This window comes from Poecilia latipinna, unplaced genomic scaffold (assembly GCF_001443285.1).
Source record: "Poecilia latipinna isolate Pla-1442-1.1 unplaced genomic scaffold, P_latipinna-1.0 Scaffold179, whole genome shotgun sequence".
NCBI lineage: Eukaryota > Metazoa > Chordata > Actinopteri > Cyprinodontiformes > Poeciliidae > Poecilia > Poecilia latipinna.
Genome location: NW_015112795.1, coordinates 67,551 through 87,975, shown reverse-complemented (window position 1 = coordinate 87,975; position 20,425 = coordinate 67,551). Strand labels below are relative to the sequence as shown.

General features: G+C 38.7%; 1 long non-coding RNA gene across 1 annotated transcript in view; it reads left to right on the top strand.

Annotated features, from left to right (window-relative positions):
- Positions 1–435: 435 nt before the first annotated feature.
- Positions 436–20,425, top strand: part of LOC106946166 (uncharacterized) — a 55,438-nt gene continuing 35,448 nt past the window's right edge. Inside the window, exons 1-3 of the long non-coding RNA XR_001424711.1 lie at positions 436–583; positions 709–783; positions 1,275–1,444. This is a non-coding gene — a long non-coding RNA (uncharacterized LOC106946166). The remainder of the gene's footprint in view (positions 584–708; positions 784–1,274; positions 1,445–20,425) is intronic.

The window sequence follows — 20,425 nt, the reverse complement described above, 5'->3', positions numbered from 1 at the left end:
GTATTATGGAGTAAGCAGCGTGCTCATGAATGATTGACAAGCTACCAGCTTCAGCATGGCCAAACACAAGGATAGCATGGCGTTGCATAAGCACGGAGAACACAACTTTGCTCTTTATCCCGAGGCAATGTGAATGCCTTCGGTTTGGTTGAGAAAGAAATAAAATAGTTGACACCGCTACACAATTTATGCTTTAGAGATTCCTGTTGCGATTTGTAGGTGTTTGTAGTTTGGTTGTTGTTTAGTTTTTGTATTTTTTTGTTTGTTTTTTTTGTTGATATTTTGTCACTGATGGAGTTCCATACAAGTTCATTCCTTTGTGTTGAAATTCTTCAGCATTCTGCTTTTGTGTATTATTTTAGATTCGTATTCAAACATTAGTTTTGTTCTCTTGTGCTTGGTTTTATCTCCTCTTAATTTGATTTTATTTTGTAACTCGTCAGAATATCTTGTTCCTGCACTGCATTTCCTGATTAGTGACACCTGTTTCTCATCCACCAGGAAGTGAGTGTTTCTTGTTCCTCACTGGATGATGTGCCGTGCATTTGAGATTCCAAATTATTATTTTATGGTTTTCATTGATGTGAGTACATAACCTTTTTTGTGTGCATCATTACATTTTTTTACTGCCTTTTCATCGCTGACTGTTGAAACTTCATATTGGACTTCAAGCATCATGGATTACAAGCCTTCCCACTCTTCTTCCAGACTTGAACTTAAAATGAAATACAAACTGAGGACTTTGGACCACGGAGGAACAGTCCAATTTTCACTTTGGCCCTGGTAAGACATTATATTTGAGGCAGAAACATATTTCAAATGCTTTTGTGGCTTTAGGAACGCCTTAGAACTAATGGCCATATCTTGACTGGAATGTTTCACACCAGTTAGGGAGACTTAATGATGCAATGCACAATTTACAAACCCGTGTTGCCTATGCGACACCACCAATATGAGAACTCTTGGTCACACTAAAATTATTTTGAAAATCTTGTTTTCTTAATAATTCCTTACTGTAGCTTGATGTTAACCCTCTACATAACTAAATTTTTTGAGATGGTTAGATGGACATTAGCATTAATTTTTATTAACAGCTTCTCCGTGTCGTTCCCACATTGCTTGAAGTTTAACGTGAACGTGTGCTCGCCTTACACTTCTTGTGCTGATGGAAGCGCTTTAACAATCCTTTCCACACTCTTTTTCCAAACTGCTCGTTTCAACCTCACAGCCCCCCTCAGGTAGGTCCTTAATACCTTCACTGTCTCTCGTTACAGATGATTTTATGCCGTTATGTTCTGCCGGTGGGAGGGTTTCTGTGGAGCAATTCTTCTCAAAGGATTCCCACTCGTTCACATGATGTGTTTCAACACAGTGTTTGAGATGGGAATTGCCCTGCGATGTGATGTACGGCGGTCATAGAGCAGCTGGTGAAGCCTCACTATGTGTGAGTACAGTACATGCTGAATGTTGGAAGTTTTTCTTTTTTTTTTTTCCCTGTAGATAATAATTTGAGTCTGCTTTTGATTGAAATTTGAGTCAAAGTGGTAACTCTAGATAATACTTTTTTGTTTTCGAGTGAGCAGAACTAAGCTTGAACAGTAACTGTGGATAATTAAGGCAGGGGGAAAGAAAAAAAAAAGAAAAAATCAAATTGTGTTCCTCACAAATGGATCTTTTGGCACGTGAGGCTACAGGCCGCTGTGTTTGGTGGGTGGGCCAGCATTGTTCATTCATGATAAATGAGCATTACGCCTGAGCAGCTCTGAACCGAATGAACATGCGTAGAAAATGGTTTGCTGGCTCCAATAGTTGTGTTCTGCCAGGGAAACAAATAAGACTAAAGAGGCGACACACTAGTTGGAGCATATCGTGATTTGTTTTGATGCTAAAAGCCATTTTTGTGAGGCTCCCATTTGTTCACCGTGAAGATGCTCTTGTTGCATCAACAGTTACTCCTTAAAGTTTTCCTTTAAAAAAAAAAACAGCACTTTTTAAACAACTGGCTTTTCCCTCCTCCTTCCTTCTCCCCCTCTCACTGTGTTATATGCAGCTAAGCACGCATTCAGTGAAATGAAGTCGTATATGAATATATATTTTTGAGATGTAATAAAATATTCCTTGCATGCATCTCTTGATGATGTACAATAATAGCAAACAGGTTGTGTGTTCTTATTTATATTTCATTAGGTTTTGTCACTTTAATGGATTTTATGTCACTACAGTGTATGGCAAAAATATGTATGCCATTTGAATTATGTTGACATTTTGTTGCAAATTTTAATCTATTCAAATCCATTCAAGTTTGTGACAAAAGTATATGTGGAGGTTTTCTGCTTCTTTAAGGAATTACATCATGTTGGCACGGACTCATCTGATAGATTTACAGCTAATGGAAGAACTTTATGCAACCTTACAATCTGTAATGGGAATTTTCTAAAACAGCTTTTTTTTTTTAATTAATACAAAGACTGACAAAACGAACAACTTAAAACTATAAGAAAAGTCTTGCAGCAGGTTTTGTTATCACTACCCATATAGTATACAAGCAGTGGTTTAAACTGATCCAAGTTCACAGGACTTGTTCTGCTGAAGGCTTTGTTGTTACACAGCAAAAAAAAAAAAAGCATGAAAGTGGGTCAAACTTGCCAAGGCAAAACCAATTTCACTGTAAGATTCAACAAAGAGCAAACAATTGATTTCAAATTCAGTTATCCTTTCTTTTTTTTCCCGTTGCGTGGATCTCGAGCCGTGACAGTACATGCTAAGTTAAGAGATCACAAGATGATTCAACAAAGCAACGGGACAATCCTGAGCTGTAACCACTGGACATAGAAATTCTTCTACAGAAGCCATTTTAACCCAAAGCAATTCAGTTTAACCCCTGAGGAAGATGCTTTTTTTCAGCTTTTCTGTCAAACAAATCGTTATATGCATTTCCCATTAAAAAAAAAAAAAAGTGTTAACATTGTAAGTCAGTTATTGGATTTGTGAATTTAAAAATGGGTGATGATGCAGAATAATAATTTAAGCAAACATTGCACCTACAGATGAATATTATACTAATAAAAACAGTTGCATACAATCTGAAATTTCATTATGTTTTTTTTCCCCTCTGTTGAATTGTATTTTTGAGTGTTAATAGTCAGAAACATACACTGTAAAAAGAAAAGTGAGTGGAAAGCAAGATGCCAACACTGGGAGATCGAAAACATGTACATTTCCTTTGAAAAGCAACAGATTTCCGTTAAATGTACACTTAAACTTTCAAAAATCTGATTTCAAATTAATTTGTTTATTAGTGAAAAGCAGCAGTCTAAAGCAACCAGTAATTGCTCCCCTTGGGGTTTTATTAATTACTGATGATTAATCAACTTTTTTTTTGGACTTTTTATTTAAGCTGGATTCAATTAGCAAGTCAAACCCCTCTAGGCCCGATGACTGCCATTCCTTTATAATCAATAAATCACTTAATAGGAGTCAAACTCAAACCAGGGTGGCCTAGTCAAACTCAAGAATTGAATCTGAAACTGATCTAGGTGCTGCTGTATGACCGTAACGGGCATTTGAGAAGAAGATAACCAAATCAGAAATCCTCCAATCCGGCTGTAATAATAAAACGCCACCACCACAGTAGGCACAAAATTACCCGCAGCGCATTATGAATCTCATTCGCAGTTCTGACAAATGCTTGATGGCGGCAGTTACTGCAAATGTTGGCCAAACCGTTTATTAGGTTTAGGGAGCAATATGACCGGTCTGGTTTCCAAAGCTGTTTTTAATACACAAGATGAGCGTTTGAAAAATGAATTTTGTATTCATTATTTTTCGAGATTTTCTTTGAGGGTCTAGCAGCCCTAATTTAACTGGAAATGGGGAGAGAGAAAGGAAAAGCTTGTCACAAATTTCAGGACAATGGCATACAGCGAAACGGTCTTTCCGCACTGTTGCAAAAGCTGCTAATAATCAAAGCTAGCCGATGAGTTTGATACGCTGGTTGACTAAACGTTAAAGAAAACAATCTGCTACAAATGACATGTTCCATCTGTAATCTTGTTTAAAGGTTTCATTCTGTCCATCTGGCCGTCCAAGCCTGGCCCTTTCTCTGATTACTTCAGGTACACGTTTGTCACATTGTTCAGAGTTTATCTTTTGTTGTTGATGTAGCTCGATCAGGTTTTTTCCACATAGAGGTTTCAAAGTGCAGACACCTTCATAGTACTTGCATTGTAATGCTGAACGGCTTTTTTTCGCCCCATTTTGCTGAACAGTCTTTACAATGGGGGGAAACAAAAGGCTTCCCTGAAGCTATACAACCTTATAGTTTCTTCGAATATATAATCTTTTCTTTTGAGATGTACTTTCTTTGTGCGAGACAGCGAAGACATGGAGTCGTGCTGAGATGTCTCGCTATAGCGTCTCTTCTACAATGCAGAGATCATATTTGAGATCACTGATATGTTCACGGATTGATGGCACTACATTTCTTTTTTTTTCTTTCATCTTTACGCATTCCTATTAGTTGTTATCCAAGAAATGGAAGGGATTAAATAAATTAACTGAACAAACACTGAAAAAGCAGAAATCTTACCATGTATTTTTGCTGCAACACAAAACTATCTTACAAGTACATTTTCATGTAAATAATATATCCACAAATAAAAAATGTAGCACTCTTTACAGTTGGTAGACATGCCTTACAACAATATGGCGCTGCAACGGAACGGCAGCTTGTGAAATGGAGGAACTGTCACACCCCAATCCAACACTTGTAATCAAATGCATGAGATTTTCAACCAAGCTTAAGGTTTAGCAGGCATCTTTGGTGCTTTGTTCTGCAGGACGGGAGCAGTGACAAATCTGGGGGTACAGCAAGAATCAATAAAGTCATTTACAATGGCAGAACTGTCATTGTTCCACGCTCAAGGATGTTTGAGTCAATAAGGTCCCGGAGGTTGGTGACCAAACTCAATCATCCCTTCCGTGATACTTCAAACGGGCACTGGAGCTCATCATTCAGCAGGATTCATTTCCTGGTGTGATGCGCCCCATTTCTTTAGTTGGTCTGAAAGCCAGTCAGACTCGGACGAAGGAGATTGGTGCAGAGCGCGTCAGAAGAGTAGCAGAGTGTGTGGATTTAACAAGCGGGAGTTTGAGTGTCTTCAACACCTCTCATAATCAGTTGCTGGAGAAGCAAGAGGTTGACGATATCACACCTACATGGCGTCTTTTTCTTATACTCAACACTGGAATATTGAAATACAGATTTTTTTTTTCCTTTTATGATACTCAAATTCAGATTCTCTAAAGGGTTAATATTAGAGATACTGAGATAAAGTACTAAGTAATTCCCGTAAGCTAGCCACACTCGAGTTTCACCTCTGCTCCATATTCTCGCAGTTGTCATGATTTAATAAGAGGCGTTACTTTTCTTTACATTGTGTCCAGTTGATTTGGATAGGCTTTTTTTTTTTTTTTTTTTTTTACATTTCAAAATCAGGGTATTTGTGCTTCTAATTTGCAACAGTTTAATAGAATGGAGGAAAAAATTCTCAACCCTCCAGCTTGGACCTAACTAAGACCACTTTACCACTGCCGCACATATTAATTTTTCTGAGTTGAAAAGGCTTCCCTGCCTTGCCTGGGGCCCATGTTGGTCTTCTAGGGCCATCCACCCACTACTAGAAAGCAGCAGGGCTGTGACCTGTTGAATAGACAGTTTAGCTGACAGTAGTTCAAAGGTGAGAGGGCAACAAGCTGGAGCTGCAACCGGCTGCTCTGGGCTATGTGTCGAGGGAGGAAAGCTGGAAAAGGACACCAAAGGCCCACATTAATGGAGCGGCTCATCATTTTGTAATGCGTTTCAGTGCTCCATTTTTGTTCCTTTAAAAAAAAAAAAAATAATAAAAAAATAAATAGAAGTACTGGACTTTCTACACTTTAAATTGAAACCCAGAAGAAACTCCGTCCTGTAACTTTATGTTGATGAAGCAGGTTTAGAGGTTACAACCAGACCTTTGACTTTTAATAATTGGTCAGATACGTTACCAGTTAATGGTTTGGTTTTGACTTGCCTCATGGCAGCAGCTATGTAGAGAAACTCGATGTAAAAAGTGGTCGAGTAATGCAGACTGTGCCACTAACGAGCTGTGTGTAGGAGGAAATTGGAGCACTGGCCTTTGTGCTGTCAGATTTTTCTGTCTTTTAAGTGTCTAGTTCCCACTGTATGTGCTTCCTTCATTCACACAGTCGTCTTCTGTGTTTTGCTCTGGTCAAGTCGTCTGTCAGGCAGGCACAGAGGTCCCCGAGCTCGTCCAGAGTAAACACCAGCCAGGTGTCTCCGGTTCATTACTTTGTCATAGGGAAGCATGGGCCTCCAACACGAGCCATTAAACCTAAGACCAGTTGAATCTTCTCGGCTTATGGTCTTTTTAAAAAAAATTATTTATTTTGGAAAAGGAACAGTTTCACAACTCTGGACTCTAGTAAATGCTTTTAGTGTTTGGAAATCTTTTTAAAATAATGGAGACCACTTCCAAATGGTGCCTGCTTCAAAAAATCTGTTTGTCAGTAGTGGCACTCCTATTTTGTTTTTTTTTTAAAGAAATACTTTGAAACGGTGATTGGGCAAGTGTGATTTCCTTTATTTGTGACCTTCTTGATGTGTCTCTGATGCATTTCAGGAGTAATTACAGTTGCCTGGGCCATCCGAGGAAGATTTACCACAATTAAATGTATTCTCGATTTATAGTTAATGGCTCCCTCTGTGGTTTTAAAATGGCTTTACCTTCGCCAGACCGATGGATGTTAATGACTTTTCTTTCCTGATCTTGAATCATGTTTAGATTAGGGAATGGATGGTGTGTTAATTTTTAAGATGTCTCCACCATATGTAGTCTCAGGTTTTATTTAGGTAATTTCCTGATTCTATTGGTCTGGGCAATCAGGCCTTTGACTGACTTATGAGGTTGAACTCACCTTTAACTGATTAAACACATTTAATTAAAGATTTAACAATGGGTGTGTTACTTTTTCACAGTTTGAAATAAATGTATTGCTTCTTGTTTTTACTTTAGCCATCTAAGTCTGCTAAAATTTCTTGAGACATTTTCATGGGGAGGAAAAAAAAGCAAGGTGCTGGTCCGACTAAAGAATTAATATTTTAGGTTAAATTTACAACTTGTTTAACACACTTAATGACACATGTAAACATAAAACATTGATGTAGTCTTTGCTAATCTGCCCACTCTTTGGGATTGATCGCCTTCGCTGGCGCTGAAGTGACACCAGATAAATTTCATCCATACAGAAGAAAGGAGAGATTATTTGTTTACTGCATTGCACCACGTAATTTCCCCACATCCTAAATGACCACCAAGGTATGACAAATGTTTTTTTTTTTTGTTTTTTTAAATATATATAATTTGCTTAATTTGTGTTAATATGTGTTTGTACAAAGCCACTCGATTGGCTCCATCGCCCCGAACAACAAACCCCTTTACTCATTTGCCGGTTTGTCACGCATGCCAACAGGCCCCGAATCGATTGCGTCTTTTAATTGAAAATAGATGGAGATGTTTGTATGCAGATTTGCTGGACCTCTGGCCCCGTTCGTCCTGCTGGTGAAGATTGCAGGTGTGTTCCCCGGTAAACGCGAACGCGTGTCAGCGTTGCCAATCCGCCGAGCGCGTTTCTGAGGGGAAAAGGGCGTCGATGCCAGGAGCAACCCGGAGCACGACGTCATTAGTCAAATGTGGAATGTTTAATCACGCTTCAGCTTGATTATTGATTTGTCATTAGTACTCAACTATTTAAAGAGAAGGCTTGAATGGAATCTGGGAATTCGGACGACAGCGTCCATTCATCACCCATGAACAACCGTGAGTTATTTATTTATTTTAAATTCAAATGTGAACTTTATTCAGATTTATTTTACACACAGTAATAAATCTCAGGCATTTCTTTGCTTTTCATGACTTTTTTCATCCAATAAAAACCCAAAATTCAGTTTTAGAAAGTTACAGGAGTAATTAAGAGAGGATTTTTAATACAGAAATGTGTTGGGATGACTACTGACATGAATGTTATTTTAGGAGAGAATCATCCACAAACTGTATTGATGGAAAGTTATGTGGAAGGAAAAAATGTGGTAGAAAAACTCTCACAAGCAACTGGAATGATTTCAGTTTTGAGAGGATTGTGAAAAAAGTTTTTTATTTCAAAATGATGATCATGTCTTTGGTTAGAGAGGCATCAGACTAAACTACTAAAAGCAATACAGTTACTGGATTGAACCTTATAGAAACCTAGAGTAATACGGCATCAAACATTTTTAATTGATGTTTAAAATTGCATAGCGTCTGTGAAGTTTTCACTCTATGCTTGGAGTAGAAACGGTGATCTAAACAAAGTCTTTTTGAAATGATCCTTGCAGTTTTTTTTTGTTTTTTTTCTTTCACACGTATGTCACGGAGAAATGTTCAAGCTCATTTTCGTCTTTCCGTCTCTATACAGAAAGTTGAAGACACGAAGAGATTAAATTCAAGATCTGCCAGGAATCGATCCCTGGCTGCCGCGCGCCGTCAAAGTCGGCTGTCGTCTTACATACCGCTGCGCAGCACGTCCGCCTGTCACCGCTGCGCCGAGGCAGTAATTATTGTGTTTGACATTTTGCATTTCTCCGTGACACCTTCAGTTTCCTCATTAATGTTTAAGCTTTAATGGGGAATTCAGCACAATGTTATACACCATCAGCATCCCGGTGAGGCTAAACCAGCTGGGCCTTTTTTTTTTATGTGAAAACGGCACAGGTCTGCTTAATTGCTCTCTCAACAGGTGTCAAGCTAAATGCGTGTTTTTAGGATGTGTCTGAACAAGTCGGGGTGTCTTTACCTGTTAAAGCTCCAAATTGGAACTTGTCACATGATGAGTCTTGCGACGTGAGAGACATCATCATCTTCTTCTTCAAAGTAAGTCAAGGTGACATGGTTCTCTTGTCAAAGATTGTTTTTCTCTCTCAAAAAAAAAAAAAAAACATGGCATAAAGTAAATTAGTACTTACGGAGAAAAGGGACTTTTCAGTGACAAATATAAACCATCCACCATTCTCAACTCCGTTCCATCTATTAGTCTTTAGCTACACTTCACTGAGGTCGGTTTGCCTGTTTAATCTCGCTCGCGTTTCTTTTTTTCTTTTTTTTGAATTAATATGAAAGCACATTTATTATTTCACAATGTAACCTTGAGATGAGTAAGAGGACTGTTCAGACACAAGATGGATTACCGGAGGTTTATTTCGCTCAAAAAGTCCATCAGCATCGTAGGCCTGTGGAGAACAATGACGGGTTTGGTCGTCATTGAATCTTGTGGATAAGTACAACATTTTTAAAAAAATATTTTCAGTTATAGCTAGTAAAGAGCCACTTGACCCTTTGCGGTGTAATTGTGGATCAAAATGTCTGTGACTGGATCATAGATTTACTTTTTTTTTAAGTTAGATTGCAAGTTGTCTTCAAATAATTTTATTTTTTTGGTCGGCATTCCCGTTGCAGAGCACAAAGTTTCATCAGCTTTATCCCCTCCAGAGAAAACGCGATGTTCATGGATGAGTCAATTGAGAGACAAGGGCACAGAGATTGAAATTGCACTTGAGGCCACGCGTGCCATCTGATGCGGTTCCTAACGAACGCACTGGCCAGGCAGGAGTTCTGCTTTCAGTAACCTGGGGTCTCTGCTGCCACGGCATTTTGAGGCGCTGACCAGGGAGAAAAATGATGCGCTCTGTAATTTCACTGATATTTAGCAAGGTCATGAGTCGAGTCAGCTAAACGGGCATTTGTCAGGATGACTATCTGTCGTTTGGGCTGACGTGATGAAGCGGTTTCTTGACCGTGAATCCGTCACTTTGTCGCTGCGGTGTTTGTGCCTCGCACACGACAGCTATCACAGCTGTCCCACATCACTGGATGTCTCAGCCTTGAAGCGTTTCCCATAAATGTCATTTCAGAGTCTTTTTTTTGTGTCTTTTTATTTGAAACATTGTTTCAGTTATTTAAAGTTTGCAGGTGTTCTTTTCTCCATAAAGCGTCTGCAGTGTGTATAAAACCAGACATCTTAACATAAACTGACCTAGGATTGGCTGGAGTTTCAAGATTCAAGTGAGATCAGAAACGGGAATATCTTTTATATGGTGTGATATTAGTGCCAAACTTGAGATTGTCGAGTGGGATTTGCTAAAGCAACCTGGGTTTCCATTAGTCACAACCCAGACTTAAGGCCAACATTTATTGAAGCTGATAATTTTTGAAAAATTATACATTTTGCTTCTCCTTAGCTGTTATCCAGAATTATCAAAACTAACCTAAATAAAAACTTGCGTGCGCTTTATGTACAGGATTTTTAATTTGAGTTTTAAACTGAGTCCACATTTTCACGATATTGCACTTGCATGCTTTCTAAATATTACATATGCAGCATGCAGCCTAATTACAAATACTCTACATAACTGAAATACTCTTTGTGGGGAAAAAAATAAATATGATGTAAGAAATAAAACTATTGCATGCTGAGAAAATGTTATGCCCCAGATCTTGGCAATTGCTACAGGAGAAATGCATTTTTCTCATTTATCATCCCGCTCCCGCTTTATGTAATTCTAACAAGCTGCTTTTTTCACTATGAAAGTTCTCAAATAAGTCCATAAATGCTTTTTTATTCAGCTTCATTTTCAGTATAGTTGATGTATTTTTTGTTTAAGAAGTCTTGGTCCAAATGACTTTGTAGTGTGGGACTTTTTTTCACACCTGCGATTAAGGACCCACACATGGAAGCAGAAAAAATAAAATAAAATGAAAAATGCTGCATCAACATCTCCTCTGACTTCAATTGCTGCAACGCAAGCATTAACATCTTCGAAATGTCCAATGACCGCTTGTCTCCAAAGACAAATGTCCAGCCTCGATTCTTCTATTTTGTTTTTTGTTTGCGCAATCGATAACAATTTAGAGGTGCTGTCACTGAGACCAATAAAAATCAATGACAGAAGTACATTTTAGATGTTGAACCTCCTGTTAGAACCGACAGCCGGAGTTGCATGCAGTACTTTGCATCCCCTTGGTGCTCCTCACCTCTTTTGTATGGGGATTGCCCAAATTAAAACAGAAATATATTTTATTTCTGTCTAACTTGATGGAAAGGAGTTCAATCTCCTCATGGGCTGAGTGTTTTCAGCTTGTCAAAATAGATTTTCGATCACTTAAAGCCTGATTCGTAACTCTTATAAAGATAAAGAAGGCTGCTTCTGTTCTGTTTTACTCCAAAGGAGGATTCTTCTTAAAAATCAAGGAAATTATGGCTAACTCTGAACTTCTTCATGAGTCTGCTTTACAACAACGGTTCGAGGCTTTATCAAAGTCTCTTTAAGACAGATAGGAAAATTAAATCCTTCCTGATTTCCCGTAAATCTAAAATCTCATGCTTTTATTTAATAACGAACATTTTTAGTCTGGATTGCAACTTTTCTCTACTTTTTTGCCATTGCAATGTAACGTTTTTCAAGGCATGCAGCTACAGCTATGATGCAAACACAAATTTCTTTTGATGTGCTTTTGATATGCACAAAGCTTTCATATTTAAAGGTAACATAGTTAATTGTGCTATAAAATGACTGTCCCTGCAAAATAGATGATGCCATTTAACAATGACCTTTTGATATTAACAGTATTTTTTTTTTTTTGTGATAATCCAATTATTTTATTGTAATGGCAAAAATATTGCATATAAATGGGATGCATTTCGAATGCTACACAATGATTTTTGCTTTCTGCCGTCACACAAAAACCCCACAGAGGTTACACCAAGCAGAGATGGTCATCTGGGAACAAGATGATAATTGATGACAATGAGTTGCACGACGGAGGCAAAAAAAAAAAAAAAAATCAATCACAGTGCGACAGCGGACCAGCTGTGCGTCGGCTTCCCGATATAAAAAGAGCCGTTTATTTCCACCAGCGGGACTGAATGAGCGAGATGGGCACAGAGACGGGAGGCGTGGCTGGAGAAGCACGATGGCAAATCCACTAGTCTGCTTTCTGCCCCGCTTCCCCATCTGGGCTTTACACGCTGCAGCTGGCGGAGTTGATCAAAGCACGTTTTTGTCATACAGCATGTTTTAGCAAGTGAATGCTAACAAAGGCATTATGAGCCAATCGATCTGTAACTCAACAGTGGTGTATTGTGCACTTCTATGGCAGTGATATGGGTTTGTTACTAAGACATTTTTGGTCTTTGGTCTAAATTTAATTGGGAACATTTATCAATGTTCTCCATTTAGTTTGACTTGGAGATATTGTACTGAAGGAACAGAAAATCATAGGAATGTAGTTTATTTTATGGAGACCTATATAATTCTAAATTGATTTCAAAAAATAAACGCAAGCCAAATGTTTTTTTTTTTCTTCTTTTTGAAGGTTTTGCTTTTATCTATTATTCAGCATTTCTGAGTGCAAACATTTACCTTTGTAGTAGGAACTTCAGCCAATTACGTCTGCAACCTAAAGTGCAGAAAATTCAGCTACCCAGTGGGGTGCCTGATTATGCCAGTCACTTTTTTTTTTTTTTTTTTTTGCTAAATGTCAAGGTCCACAAAATGAATATTCATGAAATGAACCAAAATATGAACGACGCCCAACTTGAAATTGATCCCTCTTCGAAGAACTCCTCAATGGTGATGTATTGAGGTCAAACGCAATAAAATCCAATGGAATGAAAGTTTTTAAAATATACTGAAGAGACATGGAAGTTTTCGGTTCTCTGTAAAACCACTTTTAGTCCCAAACAAAAGGCCCTACCCTCACCAGCAAAAACACTCCAGCTCCTTGAATTTCCATCATGTGGGATCGGTTACGCAAAGACCTGAAAAAAGAACCCTTTTCATTCACTGGACTCATTTGGGAGAGATGGAACAATGTTGTTAATGCACTGGCGTAGAATTGGAGCAATTAAAGAGACCAGATATGTGAGGGATTCACTTATAAAGTATTTGTTTAGTTCGCTTGAATCCAACTTTGGTTTATTTGCCTAGAAAGTCCGGTTCGTTTGGGGAGGCACAATCGAACTCTGTGGACCAGAAAAGCAAATTCAAGGGGGAAAGTTTTTTTCAAAGCGTCCCTCCCCCGCCCCCCAAGGCCTTTGGCTCGTTTGAGAAGGTCCGGTGTGAAAGTGGACCACAACTTTTGCGATTCTGGTCTCCAATTGAACCGACTCCATCGGACTACCAGGTGTGAAAACAACCTAAATCAGAGTTGCACTTCAAGCAGAAAACTTGTTTTTATTAGATTTCATATAGACTAATTCAATCACTAGAATAACTGGTACATTGTTGCTTTACTCTGCATTCTACGTAGAGGTAGGTTATGTGGTTTGTAGATGATATTTCTACACATCGCACGCTCTACAACAAAACGCAAAAAAAAAAAAACGTGTTATCCAATCAGAAGCCCACTCCCGTTCGACGTGTGTTGACATGTGACTTGCTCACCTCTGATTAACTGTAGCCTTTAAGTGGAACCATCTAAAAGCTCAGCATTCAGTGACCGCAGCTTTTATATTTAATTCCTCCACAAGGGTGGGCTCCATGGGAACGTTAATGCAATCAGCTGTGTGCTTCCACTGCACACAAGAACCTTTTGCCACAAGATAATCCCCCTCGTGTGTGTGTGTGTGTGTGTGTGTGTGTGTGTGTGTGTGTTTTCTCTTTCTTTCTTTCTTTCTTTCTTGCTGTCAGTGGAGTGATGGCAATTACAGGCCTAAGGGTGCCAGGCAGGTGGCCTTTGAGTTTTAAATCAGTCAGGCAGTCTTCAGAGGCCATTTAACCCAACTTACCTGACTTCTTCCATTCTTCCTACTATGGAAGTACTTTATGGAAAGTGGGTGGGGGAAGAAAAAAAAAACTGCCCCATATTTTGCATAGCCATAGATACTCTGCATCTACTGCAAATCTGTCTGGCATAAAATCGAACACCAGCAGATTCTTCTGTACAGCTCTGATGCGCAAATGTATATTATGCGAAATGTATCTTTGTACTGGCTGAGGTGCTGCTTTTTTTTTTTTTTTTTCCCCCCATTTCAGGAAATCAAATTAAACTCAGAGAAATCCTGACAAGGGAAGCTAAAGCAGAAACATATTTCCTTTAATTGCATGGCTGTGTTCAAACCCTCGAAAGTTGCGCAGGTTTCAGCACAGTCCGAAAGGCGTGGAAAAGGTGCTGTTTATATGATATAATACAACACGTAAACGAAATTGATTGGGATTTCTGCACACCTAAAACAAAATAGATGTTTTGGAAAATAAGAATCCAGGAAACGCAATCCCTCCTTACGCATACATTAACTCTACAATGTAGATACTGAATAAATGCAGTTTGTATGTGGAGGAAATAAATGTAAAAATGATCTAATTAATATATCAGAAAATGTGTGTGCTGCTTAATCTTAATGATTAATGGAAGTAAAATCTTTTACTTTTTAGGGGGAGATTCTGAGGCCAGTTAAACTGCTTTCATCTGGAAAAAGTGTATTTTTTTTTTTTATTTCTTCATAAAACTAACCCAAAAAGGAGGAGGGAAAAAAAAAAAAAAAAACACCGACTCAGAAAGCAATATGCGTCTGTGTTGTTGTTTTCCCGACTGCAAACTAGCACCTGCTACCTTTCACCCTGACTTTTCAGCGTGAACCTTGTGTGTACCGAGTTTTCTGTGCGAGGATCTACATAACCTCTCCTGAGTGTGTGGATGGAAATGCGCACCACCTGGTCCGTTTCTTATTTTACATTTATATGCAATGTCTTAACAGTATCTGCAGCAGCAGGAAAAATAAAAAAAAAAATAATAAAAAAAAAAATATATATATATATATATATATATATATATATATATAAAAAATAAAAAATTAATTGCCCTAAAGATGTTTTTTGACTTGCACAAGACCAAATATTGGATGTTTTTCACCAATGTATCCTATAAGTGCATGCAGTCAAAGATGGCTTTAGTGCTGGCAATTATTTTCTACATTTCAGTTAACCATGAGTTCAGTGTAGGAGGCAAAGCTATTAAATATTCAGTTGGTTTTTTTTACACGTATCGTATAGTAACTTGTCAAATCCATAGGGGTGAATATCCACAAATCAATTAGTCGGTTGTTACTGGTTCAATACTGCGACGCCTGTGTTTCACATAAGCAGCGATTCCAAGTAATTGTCTGTAAATCCATGGGCTACTCCCCTGCACAGAACTGCTACTTCCAAATGCGCGATCAATTTTTCTTTTCACGGCCGACGACGTGCGACCTGGAAACGAACACGAGCCGTTAAGAGCAGCAGGCCTTAAGCTGAAGCCAGTGAAGCCCAGGACAAACGTCGCCTGACAAGCACTCACCGCTGCTCGGGATGATTAAATGCCGAGTGTGCATACCATAACCTGAAAGCAACTCAGAGAAGTGTGCTATGTACTTTTTAATAACCACCAAACTACTTTTAAGTTAAGCTTTCTGAAATTGAATCGGAATAATTCATGTTTATAGTTCAGCACTTAAAATTCCAAGCTAAATTCACACGTCCCCACATTATGAAGTACTCCACACACACTGTTCATGTTTCTTTTATAATTATTAAGTCCTACAATGATTGCTAGTAAAGCTTGATTTGGTATCATTGTGTAGCTTTTTTCAATTTGATTTGTCATGTTTACCTTGATACTGAAGTCATGAAGTGTTTCTAGTTAATCCCAAATAAATTTAAGCTGTTCTAAGATTCATTCCAAAGCATCAGAGGGATATACTTATCAAAAAGCGACTAAAGAACAAAGGAGTCACCAGGTATGTAGGTATTCACTACATAATTCAGTTTAGACGTTCGAGTGTAGAGAACATGGAATAGGACAGCTCTTAAAATAATGAAAAGGTGGTAAGAAAACTTCTTAAGGATAATAAGTTTTTTTAATTTTATTATTTTTTAATTTTTATCAAAGTTACATTTATCAGTGACTTTTGACAATTCTATTTTGTTAAGCATGCAAAAAAGAATTTTGATTTCGAACTGCAGAGTGGTATTTTAAGTTGGACATGTTTTATTTGACTTTAACATCAGAAGACAACTTAGTTGAGTTCAGTATCTCTTGTTTTTAACATTTGCAACAGATGTTTAAAATGTACAAACGTGCAATATTTTTATTTTTGCATAAATATTGAATGCTTGCCCAACATTTCTTTAGCTCCTTTGATGTCATAGTCATTCAACTCACTTTGACATCGTTGTGTAAAATGTTTCTTAAAACTTGCTTGAAAATATGTTAATCAAAAACAATCATCTCATCATTACTTCTCATGTCTAATCTTTGTCTGAGAAATGCTCTGTAGACACTTTAAGTGGTTTGTGTCTCCCCATTTAACCGGCCAGTCAAGCACAATGGTACCAGCCTCATTAAAGCAGGTATTGGTACATTTGGCAGCGTGGACAGGAGCCACATCCTGCGGGAAAACGAAATCTGCATTTCCATAAAGCTTCTTAGCGGACGTTCCACCGTGCTTCAGAATAACTCTAGAGAAAACAATTCCTTAAACACATGTAGGCCAATCTAATGAGCCGTACACGGCTTTGACCCCAGCTGTATGTTCATTTGCATGCCTTCCCTTTAGGGAGATGTACACTGATTCGCTACCATCTGACCTTCAGCAGCGGCAAATCACTCTGACATGTTGCTGAGGTATTGCTGGGTAAACATCACTTGTTCTGAACTTCCCGGGTGCAGGTCTTCTCAATACATGGCATTACAATGACATGGCGCTCTGTTCCCATTAACCCCTGTCTGCAAACACGGCTGTGTGGCGGCGGATGAGGGGAGGCTGCTTCGCATTTGCATCGCAGGTTGGGCGACTAGGACTTTGAGCCAGATTGAGCATGATGAATGTTAATCAATGATACAGTACGTCCCGCACTGGCCTAATGCGCCCGCCTGTCGGGTCTTGCTCTTTTCTCCAAACGCGGTTTGGCTTCTTCCGTTCATCCTGCATTCAGGTGCGTCGGCATGCATTGTTAAGTTTACATGCACGGAACTCGTTTGTGTAGCTGTGAGAAGCTTTGTAGGAAGATGTATTTAATAAAAGGGAAAACGAATGCGTCAATATGGTTTCGTGTATTGAGCCGCTTGCTCGGCTACTTTACAAAAAGGCAAGAAAAGTTAAGTGGTCAGGATTCGTTTGAAATATTTTCTTCTGTAATTCTGTTATAAGATGGGATTTATTGACCCAAAGTTAATTGGAGCTAATGGATTATGATCCAAAATAAAATCTGATCCTGGAAGATTGAATACTCATAAATCTGTGTTAATTTAATTGCACCTTTTATACATGTACTTCTATTCACTAAATGCCAAAATACTAACCTTTAAGTCTTTTGGAGAGATTATCATTAAGATGATTATGTTACGGCCTTATAGGCATTTGACATTCAAATGGATTTTTATACATTATTTAATAGAATGTCTACTAAAAAAAATCTACACTTTTATTTAAAGTGGACTTCAAACGTGCTCCTTCATTGTGTGCTATGAAAAGAAAAAATCCCCCTAAATTTCAGGAGGAGAATTGTTAACGTCCTCAAATGCAATACCTTGCAAGAACACGGCCTTGCTTAAAGTTAATGTAATCTATTGTGTCAATTTCAGCTAAACAAAGTAGAGAATCATCTTTCAAGCCAGCGTGTCGGTGGAAACGGACACACTGATGAAACGGTGTGAAATGTGTGGCTTCGTTGTGGTCCCTCTAGTTCCCCTCCACCCCCCCTGTGTTCGTCATGCAGGCCGATGTGACATGACTAAATGAGATTTGACATGTTTGAACAGGGCATAAGAGACGAGCTGTGAAACTGGCCCGATGGTCGCCGGCGCCTGGGTCAAATAATGAGGGGTTATTCAATTGCCTCTCATTAGCGGTAACTACAGCTGCCAGTGGTCAGAGGTTTTGCAGACAGAGTATAATAGTTACAATTGATTTAAATACATTTTCTAGCCTTAGAAGTCCACAGACTTAAATTTTTAAATGGAAACTTTCTAAAACTTTCTCCTTGCCACCGACACAATACTTTGGGGATCATCGACATGGGGTCTACCTTTACATGTGACGCAAAGTTAGGGACCCGAAGGAATTGCAGTATCCGAAGATAGAAGAGCTTGGTGCTGGAGTCGCCATTGGCAGATGGAACATGTAGGTTTCTCCTCTGCACACAGCTGGGGAACCGGAGCGAGGCCTGGCCATCTTGGAAAGAACTCAGCCAGCCAGCAGAGGTGACTGGCAGCTCCAAGGGAGTTTTCCTTTCCTGCCTAGCAGCATAAACATTTTATAAGTTTTACTTTTTTTTTTTCTCCTTTTCACATAACCCTGACCACTTCTGAGAAATTATGTTGGGAGACAGCAGGTCCCAGAGCTTTAAATGGTACAAAGTCAACTGACATTCAGTCTTGGATCAGAAGTCAAATGCATCACTAGCATTTTATGTCAGTGTAAATTAATGCGTCTCTCTGGGTTTGCCTCTCACAAAGACATTTTAGGAAACAACTGACCAAAAGAGAGCGGCTCTACAAGCCAGAACAACAAAGGTGTGTGTGCGCCATGCATGAGTAAACGAACAAGCCACTCAAATAAGTGATTTGATCCTTGTCTTTGTGACTAAACCGACCTAAACCAGTAAACTTAATGCAGTTCTGCAGACTTAAAATTTGATTTAACAGGATATTGAGTTATGAATTGCGGTTTGAAAATGATTGCAGAGTTTCCCAAGTGAAGTGTATGTCAAGAAAAGGACGTTTATGAGCGTTGTTGAGCAAAAGGTCCAAAATTATTGCTGTACATTTGTTACCATTAGACTGCTTTACAGGCAGCTGATGGTTGTGTATCTGCAAAACAGACTAAATAGTTGATCTCCAAGGATGACACAATGTCTTTGAATGCAGTTTAAATAGTCCAAACATTTAAGTTAAATATCCCCAGTTGTTGCCTTGGCACTTAATCAATATCCCTGCTTGTCTCTTCACAATACAACTCCATGCCTCTGGATGTTTCGCCCACTCCAGCCGTGAAGGCAATCAATTCACGCACATTGACTAAGTGCAATGGATAATACGAGAATCTGACAAATCAAACTTTAATCTTGTGTCCTGGCAAGAAGCAGATGCGTGAAGCTCTGTTGGTAGACAAACGGGGAAAATGAGGCTGTTTTCTGAGTCCCTTCATTATTTAATTGAGGATCATAAGAAAAAGTCTTTAGATTAAATCATAAACCACTATGTACTGAGAGACTGAACCAAGAGGTAAAATTAGAGGGAATTTCTAGGAATCATTTGAACATTCGGTTAATTGTGTGCTGTATGTAATAACTCGTCTTTAAACATCTCACTGTGTAAATTCTGTTGCGATTGTAATGAGCCAAAACTCTGTTTGAAATACAAATGAAAAGTTTATGCATTTCCGTTTTATCTTGGCATTTTCTTTTTTAAAGGGAGGTTTACTTTGCAACCTTTTTTTAGTAAAATGTACTAATGATTTTTCTTTCACTCATAATTTTGTCCCATTGCAACAGTGCAAAGTGACCAACAAGGTGAAGTGATTCCACCAGTCACGCCACATAACGAAGCTTGTTAGAGTCCAGTAAAACAAGCTGAGGCACAGCACAACATTGATTCATGTCTTTTCATCTATGAAACGGAAGTAAAAGGTTATTAAGTCATAAAACAGTTTTCAATTGATTGCCCCCCCAAGAGCGGACACGGGTCATCGGAAAGCAAACGCGCCCAAGCTGAGATTTTATTTAGCTTGCTGTTAACTTCAGCACATGCCGGATTGTAATCCTATCTGTGGAAGAGTAATTTGATGCGATCTTGTCAAGAGAACTCCCCCCCAAGATTGTTTGTACACACACTCGAGTCCGGACAGTATAGAAAAGCCCCTGCGGGTTTCTTCGCTTCAACACAAGCACTTTGTTTCTGCTCGTTTTTTTTTTTTTTTTTTTTTTTTTTTATCTGGTTCAGGGAACGACCGAGGCCGATGGAGATGGAAATCTCCCCTCTTTGTTTGACATTTCCATCTATATAAAGGCAGGTACAGGGAGCCCTTGGCAGGAGCGGGAATGATGCTGTATTGATGTTTTCTCCAAGTGGTTAAATGTTGCTATAAGTTTAGCTGTCACTTCACAAACGGAATAAGAAATTCTGTTAAGATGAGCCAGCCCTGGCAGCTTGGGCGACTGAAAGAGAATACATACATAGGAAATAAGGAAAATGTGCTTGTGAGCATGCCGAGAGCATTATTGCATTACCTTGAGCTGTGTCTGGACCCTGTGCATCGCTATGCGAGTGGAAAAAAACAATACATCAACAAAACA